At 46.8% G+C, this 17,079-nt stretch overlaps 1 pseudogene; it reads right to left on the bottom strand.

Moving 5' to 3' along the window:
• LOC117354987 overlaps positions 1–17,079 on the bottom strand; it is a 73,037-nt pseudogene that overhangs the window by 19,843 nt on the left and 36,115 nt on the right.

The following is a 17,079-nucleotide window of genomic DNA, read 5'->3' as shown; positions in this document are numbered from 1 at the left end:
ATCTTTTCCTAAACAGTAGATTTACTTGCGGTAAGAGACAGGCGTATCATAATTGTGGGTGATCAGATCATAGGACCTCTTATAATTGCCATATTATTTCAGGTTCATATCCTGACTCCAAATTTTAATCACCTACGCCTGTCCCATCCTACCTGCCTCACCTATTTTGTGTAAAGATCTACATCTGCAGGTGTGCGCTTCATGAGCTGTATCATTGAAGTATATTGTGTAATAATGAAAAAATTAAAAAACCCACTTATCATGAAAGTGGTAAATATAAACCCTCAAATCATATGTGAAGAGGGAAAGCAACATTTATCTCAAATGGTGTAACCCATGAACCAGCGCTGGTTGAGAATGCACCTTTCTGACAGGAGAAACAGGCGTTTCAATCTGTCCAAAGCATATCTTCCTCAGGGGGTAATAACCAGCGTTGCCCCTCATTAAATTCTTATTTCAAAACATTACCGTTGTGGTCTAACGGCAAACGCAGCCGCGCAATGTAGTTGTTTTGAAAAACTGCTAATGAAAGAAAATCATCTCTCATTACAAGACTGCCCACCACAACTGTACAATGTAATCTTCTGCAGCCAGGTTCTGACCATTTGGGCTACTCTGACCCTGCATTTTAGCTCTTCTTCAAGAAACAGAGAATGATCTGTCTCTGATTTCAAAGGGAAAAAAATTTTAGGACACACAAGATGGTCTTATGGTCCCTCATGTTGTCAGCTAAAGATAGAGGTTAGTAGAGAGATCCTGATCACACTTGGAAGTTTCTGGAGCAAAGGAAGTGCAGAAAAATGTCTCCTTACCTAGGGAGATCAGAGTCTCATAATTCTCCTTCATCACCTCCCTGTAAAGCTCCTTCTGCCCTTCATCTAAATATTCCCACTCCTCCTGGGAGAAATGTTTGTGAGTTCCCTGTCACTTTTCTCACCCTCAGTGACTGCATCCAGGGAGTGTCTTGCAGGGTCTCTCTGCTTCTTCTCCGATTCCTGTTGATAATTCCTTGTGTTTTGACTCTCATTCCTCTGGAAAATATTCTCACCGACATTTCCTGGTTGTCTTGGGATGGGTTCAATTTCTAGAAGCCAGTTTTCTTGATTCTCCTCCCTCTTCATCTCCTGCATTGCCTCAGTATCTGCTGGATAGAAACAAAAGACGGTAATCGTGCATTAGGAACTATGGAACGCTATTAATGTCAAGAAACAAAGTTTTCTGGGCTCACACGACTACATAGGATTTCTGAGATTAAGAAAATTCCACAAATTAGCACATAAGTCTTCAAACCTCTCTCTTTTTTAAATTAGGTTATGGAACAATTTTTGAAACAGCAATAAAGCTAAAGGGAAATTAAAGAATTAAAAAAAGGTAAAACAGCAGGAAATACAGCCCACATCAAAAGAGGAACTCAGCCACCCACAACTACAGCCAAAGTCTTGATCCCACCTTCAACCACCTCTGATCGCATTTTCCCTCTCTCACGAAAAATTCTAGAGCTGCCTCGGATCCAAAAATACATAAACCTTTTGTTTTATAAGCAAGTCCAATAGTTATAAGAGAACTCTAGAAAGAAGATGCTCCCAAAGAAAGAGCAAGAAAAGATTTAAACCTAAGCATGTTATTGCCAGTCTGGGGTTTTTAATCATTTTGACGGAGACTTCAGTAGATGGAACCTAAGCACAGTACCGGGCAGAGCTTTGGGTTCTGGCCCAGAAATAGCTAAGAAGAAGGAATATTTAAATTAAATCAGTAATTTAAAGGATGGGTAAGGTTGGACAGACTGCATGGACCATTCGGGTCTTTATCTGCTGTCATCTACTATCTTACTATGTTAATATTTATTTACTAGTGTTTAAGCCCGTTAAATTAACGGGTGCTAGATGACCGCCTCTCCTGCTTTTGAACCTGGGCAGGGGCAGAGCAGAGCCGGGACGGGAGGGAGTGACGGTGGGAGAGCAATTTCAAAGCCTCGGCAATGGCGGCTCCTTGACCAATCCGCGCTTACAACGGCCCCACACTCGCGGTCTGGCTGGCTCCCCCACCAAAGCCCTTCGCAGCGGCAGCTCTTCCTGCATCCGTCCCCGTGTCCCAAGCCTCTCCGAAGGCCAGCTCCCATGAAAATGGTACCCCTCTGTCCAAAGCCGCGGCGGCAGCCTCCCTCAAGACACATTTCAAATCTGACATATTGTAATCACAAAACAGAAAATAAAGCACAGTTACTTACCGTAACAGGTGTTATCCAGGGACAGCAGGCATATATTCTCACATGTGGGTGACGTCATCTACGGAGCCCCGATGCGGAAGCATTTTCAAGCAAACTTGATTGAAGATTTAAGTTTGCTCTGCTGCTCCACGCATGCGTGCCTTCCTGCTCCACTAGGGGGTGCATCCCCTCGTGGTCTCCAGTTCACTTAACTAGCCAAGAAGCCAACCTCGGGGAGGTGGGTGGGTTGTGAGAATATATGCCTGCTGTCCCTGGATAACACCTGTTACGGTAAGTAACTGTGCTTTATCCCAGGACAAGCAGGCATGATATTCTCACATGTGGGTGACCTCCAAGCTTACTGCAGAGGGATGGAGGGAAGTTGGCAATTTAAGCAAATAGATTTCGCAACACCGATTGGCCGAATCGGCCATCGCTTCTGGACAGGGAGTCCAGACAGTAGTGGGAGGTGAAGGTATGAACCGAAGACCATGTGGCAGCCTTGCAGATTTCCTCAATAGGTGTTGACCTGAGGAAGGCTACGGAGGCTGCCATCGCTCGGACTTTGTGTCCCGTTACTCGACCATTCAGCGCGAGACCAGCCTGAGCGTAGCAAAAGGAGATGCAATCGGCCAACCAGTTGGACAAGGTGCGTTTGGAAACTGGGTGACCTAACCGGTTTGGGTCGAAGGACAAAAACAGTTGTGGGACTTTCCGGTGTGGCTGAGTGCGTTGGAGGTAAAAGGCCAACGCTCTTTTGCAGTCAAGAGTGTGGAGCGCCACTTCTCCGGGGTGAGAGTGGGGCTTGGGGAAAAACACAGGTAAGACAATGGACTGATTTAGATGGAAATCAGACACTACTTTAGGTAGGAACTTTGGATGGGTGCGGAGTACCACCTTGTCGTGATGGAATACCGTGAAGGGTGGGTCCGCTACCAGGGCTTGTAGCTCACTAACCCGCTGTGCGGACGTGAGTGCAAGTAGGAAAATTACCTTCCAAGTGAGGAATTTTGGATGGCATTTGTCTAGGGGCTCAAATGGAGGTTTCATTAGTTGAGCCAGAACCACGTTAAGGTCCCAAACCACCGGGGGAGGTTTGAGAGGGGGGTGGACGTTCAGCAGGCCCTTCATGAAGCGAGTGACTAAGGGATGGAGCGAGAGGGCTTTCCCTTCCAGGGGCTGATGAAAGGCCGCAATCGCACTGAGGTGTACTCGAATGGAGTTGGTCTTTAGGCCGGAATGAGATAGTTGAAGTAGATAGTCAAGGACCAGGTGGACGGGAACCGACACCGGGTCCTGGCTGTGGGAGGAGCACCAGGTTGAGAATCTGGTCCACTTTTGGGAGTAGCAGGTTCTCGTCGAGGTTTTTCTAGAGGCCTCCAATATCTCCTTGACTGATTGAGACACGGGGAGAGCAGTCAGGGGGAGAGAAACCAAGCATTCAGATGAAGAGATTGAAGATTGGGATGTAACAGTGAACCCTGACCCTGTGACAGTAGAGAGGGAAACAGAGGCAGAGGCAGTGGATCTCTGACACTGAGTCGAAGTAGAAGGGAAAACCACGGCTGGCGTGGCCAGCGAGGATTAGGGTGGCTTGTACCGTTTTCAGGTGGATAAGCGTCCGCCGTACAGGAACCTTCCCTCCCAATCGAGGAGGAAGGCGTCGGGAACGCGTACAGGAACCTTCCCTCCCAATCGAGGAGGAAGGCGTCGGCCTCGAGCCGGTCCGGGGAGTATATCCGGGAGCAGAAGAGAGGCAGCTTGTGGTTGTGAGGGGACGCGAACAGGTCTATTTGAGGCGTCCCCCACCGTTCGAACACTCCTCGTAGGGCCTGAGAGTGTAGTGACCACTCGTGTGGCTGGAGGAGGCGGCTGAGTCTGTCCGCCAGGCAGTTTTGTTCTCCTTGTATGTACACCGCCCGAAGGAAGGTGTTGTTGGAGATTGCCCATTTCCAGAGGCGCAGAGCTTCCCGGCAAAGGGGCCAAGATCCTGTGCCCCCTTGTTTGTTTACGTAGTACATCGCTACTTGATTGTCGGTTCGGATGAGAACCACTCGGTCGCGGAGCAGATGTTGGAAGGCTACTGCTGCGAGGTAGATGGCCCGAAGTTCTAGCACGTTGATGTGGCAGCGTCGGTCTTGTGCTGACCACATTCCTTGGGTGCGCAGGCCGTCCAGATGGGCTCCCCAAGCGTACTCCGACGAGTCCGTGGTGAGTACCTTGCTGTGGGGTGGGGTGAGGAAGAGCAAACCTTTGGAAAGATTTGAAGAGTCGGCCCACCAGCGGAGCGATCGTTGCAATGAAGTAGTCACTGTCACTGAGTGGTCGATCGGGTCCCGGTCTTGACGCCATTGAGACGCCAGGGTCCATTGAGGGATTCTCAGATGGAGGCGGGCGAAGGGTGTGACATGGACGGTGGAGGCCATGTGGCCCAGGAGGATCATCATCTGTCGGGCTGATACTGAGGTCAGCCGAGAGATCCTTCGGCTCAGACTTACTAACGCCTCCAGGCGCGGAGGGGGGAGGAAGGAACGGAGGCGAACTGTGTCCAGCGTGGCCCCGATGAATTGTAGGGATTGTGAGGGGCGTAGTTGAGATTTTGGGAAGTTTATTTCGAACCCCAGACTTTGTAGATAGGTAATAGTCTGTTGGGTCGCTGAGATAGCCCCTTCTTTGGACGGGGCTTTGATTAGCCAGTCGTCCAGGTAGGGGAATACCTGGAGGCCCTGGGAGCGTAAGGTTGCTGCTACCACCACGAGGCACTTGGTGAAGACCCGAGGTGATGATGCTAGTCCGAAGGGGAGGACTCGGTATTGTAGGTGCCAGTCCCCTACTTGGAAACGCAAAAACTTGCGGTGAGCGGGGTGCACTGGGACATGTGTGTACGCCTCCTTGAGATCGAGGGAGCAGAGCCAGTCGCCCTCGTCGATCAGGGGGTAGAGTGTTGGTAGTGAGAGCATCCGAAACTTTTCTCGTACCAGGAATTTGTTGAGGCGTCTCAAGTCTAGTATTGGGCGTAGGTCTCCCGTTTTTTTTCGGTACCAGAAAGTAACGGGTGTAGAAGCCCTTCCCCCGTTGGTCGGGGGGGACCTTCTCCACTGCTCTCAGGCGAAGCAGGTCTCGAGCTTCGGAGAGGAGTAGAGGTAGCTGAGTCCTGTTGGGAGGGCAATTCCTTGGGGGGTTGTCCGGAGGAATGGCCCGAAAGTTGAGAGAGTACCCTGATGAGATCACGCCAAGGACCCATGCGTCCGTCGTGAGTTGTTCCCAGCGAGGGTAAAAGGCTTTGAGTCGACCTCCGATGGGAAGGTGGTCTGGGACTATGGCGGAGGGGGCCCGCCCCCTTCCGCGTGTCCCGTCAAAAGGACGGGGATGGTTTGGTGGTCGCGGGCGGTTGGGACTTGGGCATGGCCCTGTGATGGGCTTGCGGACGTCTGGGTGGGGGCCGCGAGAAAGCAGGGGTGGACTTTTGTGGGTAGCGGCGCGGAGGGGCCCTGTATGGCCTGGGCGCTGGCGGTTTGGGCTTTTGCCGGACAAGGGAGGCAAATGAGCGTTCATGTTCGGAGAGGCGTTTTGTCGCCGCCTCGATAGTGTCATCGAACAATTCCTTTCCCACGCAGGGGAGGTTTGCTAACCGGTCCTGTAAGTTGGGGTCCATGTCGACCAGGCGCAGCCAAGCTAGTCGGCGCATGGCGATAGCGAAGGCAGCTTCTCTGGAGGAGAGTTCGAAGCCATCGTAGGCCGTGTGGAATAGATGAAGGCGCAGGTTGGAGAGGGACTCTAAAAGCAGGCCGAACGTTTCCTGTCGGGAGGCCGGTAGGTCAGTCTCAAAGGCTCTCAATAGTCCAATGAGGTGTTTGAGGTATGATGTGAAGGTGAAAGTGTAGCTTTGCACCCTAGAGGCCATCATTGCGTTTTGGTATAGTCTCCTGCCGAACTTGTCCAGGGTTCGGCCTTCCCGGCCTGGGGGTACTGCTGCTGAGACACGGGACGGGTGAGCCTTTTTCAAGGAGGATTCCACCAGCAGCGATTGGTGGGAGAGCTGTGGTTGCTCGAATCCCGGATAAGGTACTGTGCGGTACTTGGCCTCCATTTTGGAGGGTACGGCTGTGACCATGTAGGGGGTCTCCAGGTTCCTGGAGAAGGCCTGTTGGAGTACCGGGTTAGGTGGTAAGCGGAGGGACTCTCTGGGCAGTGATGGCATATCCAGCTCCGCCAGGTATTCTTTAGAGTATCTGGAGTCGGACTGGAGATCTAAGTCCAATGCTTGGCCCATGTCTTGGACAAAGCGAGTGAAGGATGGGCGAGATGTCCCCGGAGCCCCGTGCGGGGTCAGGGAACGAGACCTTCGCCGGGTGGAGAAGGATAGGGAGGCTTCCCTCGAGTATCGAGGTTCATGCTCTGATCCATGCTCCGAGGTTGGGGAAGCACTGTGAGAGTGTTCCGGGGTTGTCGATCTTCGGCGTCTCGAGGAGCCCCTCGGAGACGATGCCGGGGTTAGGGGTACCGATCGATGTCGGGTTGGTGACCTCGATCCGGACCCCCTCGGAGAATGCGTCCGAGGGGGAGTTCGGAGGATACGCGGGTTGGAGAGTGATAACTCAGCCACCCTTAGTGGTCCTGTACGAGGTGTGGGGGAACGGCCTCGTAGGGTTGGTGAACCTCGGGCCTTCTTGGAGGTACGGCGGTTCGAGGTTTCTGTCGTTCTAGCCCGACGTTTTGCCCCTCGGCGGTCCGCAGAGGGGGAATGTCTCGGGCGTCTCGGCGAGGAGTCCGAGGAGGATGTGATGCGGCGAGGATTGCGCACCTTTCCTCGAGGTTGTTCGGTGCGAGGCTCAGGTTGGTCTGGCGCATTCGAGGTCGAGGCCGATTGAAACTGGGCTATTGCAGCGGACAGCTCCGACGTGATCATCGCTCGGAGTAGGTCCTGGAAGACGGGCACGGACAGCATCGAAGGCATGTCCCCTGCCTCTGTGCGCTCCACCGGGGGCGACCTCGTATCAGAGTATTCCCGTGTGGTGGAGGCACGGCCCGAAGGCTTGGAGGGCTTAGACGGGGCTGTAAGCATGGGGCTTCCGCCATGCGTCGCCGTTGTCCCAGAGGCTGGCTTCTTCGCTGTTACAGAACCTGAAGAGGGAAGAGGGGACTTACCCGGAGCCGAGGCTTTCTGTTGTCCCGAGGACTTCGGGGTCGAGTCTCGAGGCGATGCCGAGGTTTCCGGGGCCGAGGTCAAGGCCGGGGCCGAGGCCAGGGCCGACCTCGAGGCCGAAGTGGGGGGTTGGTCCGGGGTGAAGAGATCCGCCATGCGGGCTTTTCTTCGGCGGAGGGCCCGGTTTTGGAAAATAGCGCACTGGGGGCAGGAGTCGGTTGGATGAGTCGCCCCCAGACAAAGGATGCACCGGCGATGCGGGTCTGTGAGAGAAAGAAGCCGCTCGCACCGGGTGCACTTTTTAAAGCCGGTCAAAGGCCGGGACATTAAATCGAAAGTAGCCGCGGCTCGATTAGCCACGCGGCCACGGGGACCCGGAAGCCTCCGGGTCGTTGAAAACGAAGCAGGAATCAAGTAAAAAGGTAAGGAATTCGCGCCACAGCGACTTAATCGTGAAAAAACAAGAAAAAATCGCGGTGCTAGAAGGCAGTTGGGGCAGAGCCTGAAAAACACGTCTTCTAGGCTCGCGGAAAATTTTGAACTGGAGACCACGAGGGGATGCACCCCCTAGTGGAGCAGGAAGGCACGCATGCGTGGAGCAGCAGAGCAAACTTAAATCTTCAATCAAGTTTGCTTGAAAATGCTTCCGCATCGGGGCTCCGTAGATGACGTCACCCACATGTGAGAATATCATGCCTGCTTGTCCTGGGATAAAATTATTTTTCTTACCTTTTGTTGTCTGGTCATTATTCATACCATGTAGGGGGTCCCAGGCTATGGTTGGCTTTTGATAACTCGCTTGCCAGGGCCCCTTCTTTCTTCTTCCCTCCCTCCATCCCTGCAGCTGAAGACAGGCACCTCCCCCCAGTGGTCTGAGACAGGAGGGAGCAGTTAGGAGAGGGTCTGAGGGCAAAGAGGGGCTCAACAGCGCACAACCACCTTTCCTTCCCTCTCTCCATCAGGTGCAGTGAATCCACCAATGTTAAAAGGAGCCGCGTCGAAATCGGAGGCCTGCAACTGCCGTAGCACGTTCCCCTCTGCCTTGGTCCCGCCCCTTCTCTGACATATGGGACTGCGGCAGAGGGAACGTGTTACGGTGGCGGCAGGGCTCCAATTTCAAAGCAGCTCCTTTTAGCGGCGCTGAACTGTACCTGATGGAGGAAGGGAAGGAACGGTGGGGCAAATTTAGGCAACGGCAGAAATTGTTTGGCGGGCCAAGCACCGTGAAGCTTTTTTTCTTTAGGCAGCCCCCGGGGGGGGGGGGGAGTCATCGACGTGCAGGCCGCTGTGAACAGGAGCGGCGGCAGGACCATGAGGCGGGAGTGAGCAGTTCGGCTTCCCCTATCTGGGGAAACCGGGGAAATCGCCGTGCCAAACTCAGCTGCGCGTCGGGAGTGAGTTGTTCGACTTTCCCTATCTGGGGAAACCGCCGTGCCGAACTCAGCTGCGCATGGGGCTGTAGTAAGCGCGGGGCATGCTGCACTCTTGGCGGCCACGGACATACGGATCATGGAAGCACGTCGATAAGACTGCGCATGCGCCGCCTACGGTTTTATTATATAGATTAATTATACTTGATATAGTATGCCTCGTCTTAGTGATTGTGATTTGGTTGCCTTGAATGGTCCCATCTCGGGTTTGGAGGTACAGAAAGTGATAAAGGCGATGAAGCATGGTACAGCACCTGGTCTTGATGGTTATTCTCCTGATTTTTATAAACTTGTATCCCATTTAGTGCCTGCTCAGTTGGTAGACTATTATGAAGCGGGTTTTACTGTGGGAGGCTTCCTATTGCATACCAACCAAGCTTTGATTACATTGCTTCTTAAGCCTGCACATTGCCCTGATTCTTATCGCCCAATTTCCCTTATTAATGTTGATTTAAAAATATTAGCCTGGATTTTGGCTACTAGGCTGGCTCTCATTTTGCCACGTTATATTTGTCCGGAGCAGGTGGGTTTTGTGCGGGGCAGGCAGTCTGTTGTCAACGTGCAGAAGGTTTTGTTATCTGTAGCCCATTGTTTGCACATTAAAGAACCCCTACTTTTAATGGGACTGGATGCGGAGAAAGCTTTTGACCAAGTCAGTTGGTCTTATTTGTTCCGTGTCTTAGATTATATGGGTTTTCAGGGGTGGTTTCGTCAGGCGTTGAGCGCTCTTTATTCTTCCCCATCGGCGGCTCTTTTGGTTAATGGTAGTGTAACTGATTCCTTTTCTATCTGTAGGGGTACACGACAGGGGTGTCCTCTTTGTTGTTTTTGTTATATCTCGAACCCTTGTTGAGAACTCTACAGAGGGATCCAGCTGTGGTGGGAGTCCAGTTTCGATCAGGACAAGTAAAATCAATGGCCTTTGCTGAAGATATCCTTTTGGTTTTAACTAATGTATATTCTTTCTTACAACATGCATTGGGAGCCTTGGGGGAATTTAGTTATTATTCAGGATATCGTTTAAACGCTCATAAGTCTAAAGTTTTAGCGATTCCTTTGTCAGTGCAAACCGATTGGGAGGGACTGTTTTCTCTTAAATGTCCAGATGGTAAACTTAAGTATTTTGAACTTTGGCTCTCTGGGGCCTTGTCTGCTTTGGCTTCGCTTAATTTGGAGTCGTTACTTCAGACTACTGAAACTAAGTTATGCATGTGGCAGTCGTTCCCGCTCTCTCTGATGGGGCGTATAGCATTATATAATAGGATTGTAGTACCTCAATGGTTATATTTTTTTCAAATGCTGCCATTACTGTGCTCGACTGATCATCATCTCTGGCTCCGTAGGGCTATACAGCAATTTTTGTGTGGGGGCAAATGTGCTCGTATTTCTTATGCGACTCTTACTATGCCTCAGGATAAGGGAGGATTGGGATTGCTTAATATTCATAATTTTGCTATTGCCTGCCAATTGCGTCATTTAAATGATTGATATCATGGGACCTTTTATTTTTCTTATACTTCTGTGGAATTGGAACTTCTTGCTCCTTATACTGTGTCAGTACACTTTTGCATGCTCCAGATCAATGTTTACAATTTGTGTTGTCTACTTATCCGGTTTACTTTTCGGTTTGTAAGGCTTGGCAACAGACTTGTGCATATTTGAAACTTTCTTCAGTTAGCTCCCCTTTATTGACAATCAAGGGAAATCCACAATTCCGTCCTGGGATGGAGACGTCCCTGTTTGATTCTTGGTCAGATAAAGATAAGTCTACTTACACCATATACTTACCTCAGCGGGACAGCCTAATGATATATTCCCTTATTTGCAGTTGCAACATTATGTACGTACCTTACCACCTGTAACCTTAACCAAGGCCGTTTATGACTCCTTGAAAGAAGCTTATTGCTTGGAGGCGTAGTCTATGATTTCTTTGCGCTTCCACCATAAATTTTTGTTGGAAGAGGCCCCTGGTTTTGATTTTGCTTCTTTGAGTGAGCGTTGGTCTGTTGATTTGGGGACCCCTATTTCTGCAGAATTGCTAAAAGGTACTTTGAAGTCTTTTAAGCAGTCTTGGGCTTCCATTCCCTTGATTGAATTGCAATATAAACTGCTTATGCGGGTTTACATTTCCCCTGCTAGAGTATATCGTGCTGCTCTTCGTCCGGATTCCTGTTGTCCTAAATGTGTGTGTGTGTGTGGGGGGGGGGGGTGAATGAAACTTTGGGGCATATGTTTTATTCTTATCCAGTTGTTTTATGCTTTTGGAAGATCCTTCATCATCACATTGCTCATCTTTGGAACACTCTTTGCTTGCCTCATCCAAAGATGCTCTTCATGACTTTAGCCTTGACTAAGAACATAAGAACATAAGCAGTGCCTCTGCTGGGTCAGACCAGAGGTCCATCATGCTCAGTAGTCTGCTCATACGGCGGCCCATCAGGTCCAGGATCTGTTCCGAGAGGCCTATGTACTTTTTTGAAGAGTGCCCTATTGTCTGGAAAGAAATCTATTCTAGTACATTGGCTGGATGCGCATCCTCCTACCTTGGCACAATGGCGATCCTTGATGATTTATCAATTGAAGATGAAATGTTGTGACATTTCTGAGATAGACTCCGTTAAGGGCCATCAATTACAACTTACTTGGTGAAGGGATGCAGTTCTGAACCAGGGCAAGGTCAGCACACTGATCTAAGGCCCTGTGTAAGGATCTGAGGCCCTGTGAAAGAAGAATGAATCATTCCTCATTCCCCCTTATATGCCACTTAGCCATTCTTAAGCAAAGGAACATGTTAGCACCTTGTGACAGGATGCTGAGGCATTCCCCCCTCCTTTTTTGTCACAAGATCCCTGTCACATATTAACTCTTATCTTATTTGAGCTGTCCTTATTTGGAAAGGACATCAGCTGACAGGCATTGCATAAGTGCAAAGACTCAGGCTCTGTTCATGTGTTAATCAGGCCCTTGCCTACATGCAGAAACAAGCATAGAATACATCAGCTGACCAGCCTTGTACATGTGCAGGGTCTGAGGGTGTCCACGCTGTAAAGGCATGAATTTTGTATCCTCCAATCATTAGATATGTAATCGAGGGAGTTACTTTGATGTAATTAGCATCAGAAACTCAATAAAAGGGTTCAGAGCTAGCCTAAAGGGAGCGCTGCCATCCCGACTCTTAGACTACGTGTGTGTGTTTACTGTGTTCCATCCCTACAAGTGGCGCCAGGAACAGGGACCCTCGCCATGCTTGCTCCGTCTGATAAGACTTGGTGCACCTCATCCTCCGGGATCCCTTCGAGTAAGTATGGGAAATTCCCTGTCAGATTTACAGCGTGCTCATGTGACAGAATTGAAGTATATTCTGAGACATACAGATAAAGAGGCTTCTGATTCCCAGTGAGAATGTTTAGTACAAGAGATAGGAGAGCACTGTTCCCGGTATCCAGAAAAGGGATTATTAAAATTAGAAGATTGGCTTAGAGTCGGGAAAGTTTTGTATGCTGAGCCTATGGCCTAGGCAGCCATATTAAATTTATGGCATCAGTGCAAGCGTGCCTTGGAGAAGGAAGGTACAGAGGCGCCCTCCAAGATGGCCACGGTCTCACTGACTGATTACCCCCCCCCCTGACTATTCAAGTCAAAACACATATGCAAAAATCATACCTCCAGCACAAGTATCCCCAGCTCCTTTAAGGGCAAAAAAGGAAGAAACATTAGAGCAACCTCTAAGTGCGTTTTAAACAATGATAAAAAAGGCCAGAGAGGAAGAGCAATTAGCAGCAGAGGACATGAAAGATTTAATTCAAGCCTACCCAGTCACATATGTCCAAGATCCTAATGATCCAGGACAGATAGCTACTTATCAACCATTATCCTTTGCAATATTGCAAGAAATTCATAAATCTATTTTAGAGACAGGTTTAAAAAGTAATTTCACAGCCGGGTTATTTGAATCCATGGCTGGAGCACATACTTTACTACCACAAGATTGGAAAGACATTATGCGCATGGTATTGATTACGAGTCAATATGTTATGTGTGTTTAGTGAATATAAAAGGGAGGCTCAATGGACAGCTCTACAGTCTGGAGGGCTTTATACCCCAGATCAATTAGCCTCAGGAACACCAGTTAAAAGTTATGCAAACAGTTAACAAACATGGAGCCATCGAGCCTGATATAGAATATATAAATAGGTTACAGGAAGCAATGGGCATTTTAGCAGCTGCAGTACAAATAAGTTCCACCCTAAAAGGTTGTTATGGCTGTGGGAAATCAGAACACTTCAAACGAAACTGCAAGGCAAATAGTAATAAATCGCCCATATTGAACAGAGGGCGACCACCTAATACTTGTCCAAAATGTAAAAGAAAAAAGCAGGAGATGAGGTTAGAGGGTTTGTAGGTGCAGGAATTAGCTCAGTGGAACTGAATGTATGTGTTTTTTTTGTGTGACTGATAAATGGGTCTGAAGAGAAATTAGCGAAGGATAAGTTGGTCAAAAGCTCTAGAGAGAGGATAAGGATTTTACAGCCCCTTCTTTCATAAATTTGAGACTTATATAAATTATATTTTTGTACATCAGTTGAAATACTGGTGACTAAGATGTGGGGCGTTAATTATCCCTCCTAAATTGGAGTCACTGTTAAATTTCTTGATTGACTCTGATACTGTAGCTGGGGTCAATGTCCTCCCAAACTACCTGACCTTTGCACTTCTTATCAAGTCTGTTAAGGGCTTCTCTCCCCAGGTCCTTTGTTTACTACTCTTCAATACTGATAACCTTGAAGTAATCTAGGTTTGTCCAGGATTAGATATGAAGGATGTAACATTCCATAGCACTTGCTCACTCTGGTTAAGCCAATCATTAACTAGATGGCAGAATTAACACAGAGGTTAATTTAAACTTTTTTGACAGGTAATCTCTTTAAGATAGGAGCCTTCTACGGTGATCTTAATGTTTACATATAAATGAACTTGCAATTTAACAGTTGTTGGATTTCACGTCTTTTATTTGTGAAAAGAAAAATGTTTTACAGAAAAAGTGGGTAAGTGATTCAGTATCACTGACTGAACTGTCCCCAGATATGGAATGCCTTCCAAGATAATTGCAATTAAGGTAAGCTATTTTTGAATCATGTTATTACAAGAATTAATAGACTCCTCAATGAGTGGGCACAAATTAATATTTGTATATTAATAGTATTTTGGTAATTTGTTGGAAACAACCTTCAGATTTGATCTATATAACACCAGACATTCAAAAAGTGATAGCGATTATTAACCAGCATTTATTAACGCAATGGGTTGATAGGATTCAAGATAATATAGAACTTTCCTTATTAATCCTTCCGCAGAAACGCCAACCTATTGTGGTTTTAGGCCAGCTAACCCCAGATAATCGTTTACATATAGTGGAATGGATCTATTTACCACATATGCCCCTCTAAAAATATCAGCTCTCCTCAATTAAGTCTTAAACATTTTGGGATTGGACTTGGTATTTATTACCGTTTCCATTTCACAAGAGCAATGGGACTTTCTTTTTCAATATAATGAGGAATTGCAAATTGCATTAACAAATTACATCGGTCATATTTGTCATCATTATCCTAAAGATAAATGTTTAATTCTTGTTGCAGAAGGCGTTTTGGATTGTCATTCTGTACTAAGTTTAACACCTATAATTGACGTTCTCACTGTCTATACAGATGGCAGCAAGACATGCGGAGACGTGCACTGGACCCAAGAAAATACTTCTTGGGTCTTGTTCACTCCCCTGCAACAATCCACTCAGCGATCAGAAATAGCCACTGTTATTCTTGCACTGCAAACCTTTTCCCACTGTCCATTGAACCTGATCACAGACAGTCTGTACGTTCGTAATTTAGTTTACCAGCTTCCTGGTGCCTCCGTCACCCCGTCAATTGATGACAACTTACTACCATTGTTTCTTGAATTACGCTTGTTATTGTCGACAAGTAAACACTCTCTTAGTGTATTTCACATTTGTAGCCATCAAAATCTTCCTGGAGTAATTTCTACAGGAAATAATCTTGCAGACGCTGCAACCAGGATGGTTTTTGCACAATTTACCACTCCCATAGACAGTCATGCATTCTTCCACCAAAATGCTAAAGCCTTGGTGAAAATATTTAAAATTCCCTTAAATCAAGCTACACCTATAGCTCAATCTTGCCCACAATGCTCACAACTACATTCGGCTGCTGAGTATGGGGTAAACCCCAGGGGACTTGCAGTAAATCAAGTGTGTCAAATGGATGTCACACAATATCCCCTTTCGGGAAATGGAAATATCTGCACGTTACTATTGACACATATTCTGGGTATCTTTGGGTAACATCACTAACAGGAGAAACAACGAATCAAGTAATTAATCATGTTACAATGCATTGCAGTTTTGGGAAAGCCAAAAACTTTAAAAATAGACAATGGTCCTGCATATTCTTCCAAAGCTTGTTCTGAGTTTTGATTACAATGGGATATCCAGCTGATTCACGGTTTGCCTTATAATTCTACAGGACAAGCCATTGTAGAACATGCCAACCGTACATTAAAATCTTATTTATTAAAACAGAAACCAGTGAAATATGCTGTTCCTAATTTGAGACAGGTTCAAATGTCTTTATCCATTGTTTTGTTCACTATTAACCATTTGAACTATTTTTCAGAGTACTGTACTGTCTCCTAATGCTGTCTGGCAAGCACCTGCTCCCTTAATAACCTGGGGAAGGGGTTATGCCGCTGTCTTAACTCCTACAGGTTCGGTTTGGGTGCCGAGCAGACACGTGCGACCGGCACGGCGCAGCCGCCTGTTCCAGTCTTGGAAACTACAGAAGAAGAAGGGAATGTCCTGGCATCAACAATTGCAGAATCCTATTCCTGAATTTGATTCCATCTTACAGAGACCACAAGTTCCCATACCACAACAAGACGACCGGAAAAGAAAGCGTTATTTAAAGACTGATCCTGTGACTTGGGGACACATTAAAAGCTTCCATTCTCACCTTGAAAAAGACTGATAATTTTCACATTAGGTGTGCAACTGTTGTGGTTTTTTTTTATTTAACAAACCTGTACTATGGTTTAATACCTTTCTGCCAAAAAATACACCCACACCATGCAAGCTATTTATAGTAGCACTGCAGATCTTCAGAGGATCCTCTACATTTATTGCCATTATACCTTACTTTACCTTCTTTGAATTGTACTTCTGAATTATAATTATGCTTTATTGCATAATCTAATCGGCCCATTATGATATTTTGTTAGCTGTTGTATTTTCTTTATTATGGTCTCATGCATTGTTCTCGGAAAAGAACTATTTGTTTATCCCATATTTTTATGTACTGTAACACCCGTCGTAGGTCATAGGTCTGTCCCACAGGTGGCAGTGATTTACATTTTTGATTATTTGCTGACCTATCACAAGTTCTTTTAACGATTTAAATTTAATTTGAGAACTTGGCCCTTGCACCACACTCAAAGAAGACAAAATCTGACTTGTATGTGTTTATTGTTTGTATCAGCTTCACATGAGTTAACTGTACATATTATGCTTATATTTGGGCTTTTTAGGGTTTCCTTCATCTTAATGCATTTAATTCTAAGTTACTATGCCCGGCACTTCTGGGTATAGGGAAAGCAATCTTGAGGTTCTCTTATTTTAGGGACATTTTAGGGATTTTTTTATATGCTTCACATATCTACTAGGGAACGCTAATTAATGCCAGACCTCTCAGTCTGGCTTAGGAAGATATAGGGACTCACATTTTTGATTATAATATAAACAACCTGTTAGTAATTATTGAATATGATAGATATGCGTGTGATGTGTTTGGGGCCCCAGACTGGGTGTGTGAGAATGTGTTTGATTAGGTGTGTGAATTGTGGGTGTGTCTTTATATTTGAAATGTGCATATAAAAATAAAACATTACTATCAAGACTTCAGATTTTAAACCTTCCAGAGGCATTATGTAATGTAATTTATTTCTTATATACCGCTACATCCGTTAGGTTCTAAGTGGTTTGAAGAAAATATACATTAAGATTATAAATGAGAAGTAAGAAGGTACTTAAAAAAATTCCCTTACTGTCCCGAAGGCTCACAATCTAACTAAAGTACCTGGAAATTAATAAAGAAGAGAAAATAAAGATGGTTGAAAAAAGAAAAATTCTATGTGAACTTATAGGATGGAGATTAAACTGACAGTGAAGAACTGTATGAAAAATACATATGGAATGCAGTTAGAGAGGGTAGGTTACAATCTATTTATGG

The sequence above is a fragment of the Geotrypetes seraphini genome, chromosome 2 (assembly GCF_902459505.1).
Source record: "Geotrypetes seraphini chromosome 2, aGeoSer1.1, whole genome shotgun sequence".
In the NCBI taxonomy this organism is placed as follows: Eukaryota; Metazoa; Chordata; class Amphibia; order Gymnophiona; family Dermophiidae; genus Geotrypetes; species Geotrypetes seraphini.
Note: the sequence above shows the minus strand (reverse complement) of the source record. Positions and strands in the feature narration are given on the sequence as shown.